Here is a 2,500-nt window from a genome sequence, read left to right on the forward strand (position 1 = left end):
ACATACATACATACATACATACATACATACATACATACATACTTACATACATACATACATACATACATACATACATACATACATACGGGGGCTCTCGTGGCCAAGAGGTTAAGGTGTTGGCCTCTCATGCAAAGGTCCCGGGTTCGAATCCGGGTAGCGACCGAAAAATTTTCTTCTCTAAAATTGTCTCCTTTCACCTCCTTTCCTGCTCTCTAGCAATATTCTGCCGTCTGCTTTCGTCTCCTCTTTCTGCTCCCACCCCCTCACCTCCTTTGCCCCCTTCTCTGGGCTCCTGACTCTTTCTGCAGCCTTTCTACTGCTACTCCTTGGCTCCTTCTTACAGTTGTCTTTCTGCCACACTTCTGATCTTCTGGTAGGAAAGATCTACACCCAGCCTTCTTGGACAAGGGCGAAAAATCTCGGAGGACCCGTGTGCAAGTTGCGCACGTTAAAGATCCTGTTGGTCTAAAATCGATAAGAGTAGGCTTCGGCTGCCACCTCGGCAAAATTCAAAATTTCCAACCAACTAACAGTATTAGGTGTGTCCCGCGCGCTCATATGACCTTATGCAGTTGCGAGCGCCGTAAAACACTTACAAAAAAAATATATACATACATACATACATACATACATACATACATACATACATACATACATACATACATACTATACCTACACACATACCGTACATACTATACATAAAAACATTCACACATTTATATGTACAGAAAGAGAGAGAGAGAGAGAGAGAGAGAGAGAGAGAGAGAGAGAGACAGAGAGACAGAGAGACAGACAGAGAGAGAGAGAGAGAGAAAGAGAGAGAGAAAGAGAGAGAGAGAGAAATAGAGAGAGAAAGGTTTTTTAACTATTTCTCCCACTACTCCTTCCTGTATTAACCCTTTCTTACACTACTTTTCTGGTACTAACAATTTTCCCTCCATGACTTTCCTTCCTCCTTGTAACCTTTCTCCCACTACTTCCTCTGTATTAACCCTTTCACCCCACAACTAACTTTGTATTAACCCGTTGCCCCTTCACCTCCCCAGCCTAACCATACTGTGACCGTCTCTGGTTGGGGTGTCGAGAAAGGCGTAGAGTTCTGGATCGCCAGGAATTCTTGGGGAAGCTCTTGGGTATGTATATTATATAAGGGGCCCTGACAAAATGAGTTACTTCTCACAATTCACAAATGGAGATATTGATCCAAAATCGACACTAGGGTCAAATTTCTAAGTTTGCTATTGATGCAATATTCATTAAGTACTAAAAGCCTTTGGTTATTTCCCACTTACAAATTATAAAAACTTCACCTATAAGCATGATGTATCTATTTCCATAGGGCCCTAATTCGAGAAGTAATTCATTTAGTCAGCACACTTCACATAATATATATTATAAATATAGGTATTATTTATTTATTTATTTATTTATTTATTTATTTATTTGTTTATTTATTTATTTATTTATTTACTTATTTATTTATAGCGTGGATGTCGCAATCTATCCACTTAAGTCCGTTTTGGGTACCTTTTACACCAAAGACAACAAATGTGGGTGGAGAAAGATCCCAGTTGTCGGAAAAGCTATTTTGAGCAACGGGGTGAAAAAGCCCAAAAAGTTGTACCAGGTCAAAAAATTCAGTTCTATGAGAAAACTCACGTTTAAGGCCGAAAACATCCTAGCTCCGTCCGTCTGGTGTCTGCAAATTAAAAGCGGTTGGAGCATGCAAAAGCATAACTATTACTGCACCCACCATTCCGTCGCCTTCTGGGACTGACCTCCAGGATTAGCATTGCAGTTGTATTTTCCCCGAAAGAAGGCGATACGCATGTGCTCACGAGACTTGTTAATTAGGAAAATGAATAATTTATGAATACGCTGAAAATCCCAATTCCTTCACACCGGGGGGTGGGGGGGGGTTGAGGGTGCTGAGCTCAAATCAAACCGTAAAAAAATGCGATTTGATGAATTTTATTTGTCCCTGCGCTAAGCGAATACCTCGTCTTGATGGTGTGGATCACAGTATCGATATGGTCCGCCGACGATATATATTTTTTTTACAAGCTTTTACAAGCTTATTGAATACTAGATCTACATTCTATCGTAAAAATAATATCAGTTTCCAAACCAGCGAATCAAAATGAACAAAATGACTCGCAGGTGACTCTTTTTCTTGCTGGATTTAGCCTAGAAGATCGAAAAGAGAAGTGGGGTTTTTTGGGGTTTTTTTTTAAAATCAATATTGCATTAAGTACTATTTTCTAATTACAGAGAGGAAGGGAAACTAACAGTCAGTTTTAACTTATCTCGTACTAGATCTACGCCTAATAGACTCCAAAAGTCAGAGATGAGGGGGGCGAGCTGTGACGCAGAATGTCTTTGAAGTTTGCCGCAGCGCAGGACTAAACTTTGCTAACAGAATTTTTTTAATGTATAGGCCTATAGGCTAGATCTAGCAGCTAAAAACTGATTTCATTTTCGGAATCAGGGTATCAAAATA

At 39.9% G+C, this 2,500-nt stretch overlaps 1 long non-coding RNA gene across 1 annotated transcript in view; it reads left to right on the forward strand.

Moving 5' to 3' along the window:
- Nucleotides 1-2,500, forward strand: part of LOC106012784 — a 4,886-nt gene that overhangs the window by 1,241 nt on the left and 1,145 nt on the right. Inside the window, exon 2 of the long non-coding RNA XR_001185138.2 lies at nt 1,047-1,133. This is a non-coding gene — a long non-coding RNA (uncharacterized LOC106012784). The remainder of the gene's footprint in view (nt 1-1,046; nt 1,134-2,500) is intronic.

This window comes from Aplysia californica, unplaced genomic scaffold (genome assembly GCF_000002075.1).
Source record: "Aplysia californica isolate F4 #8 unplaced genomic scaffold, AplCal3.0 scaffold00497, whole genome shotgun sequence".
Lineage (NCBI taxonomy): Eukaryota > Metazoa > Mollusca > Gastropoda > Aplysiida > Aplysiidae > Aplysia > Aplysia californica.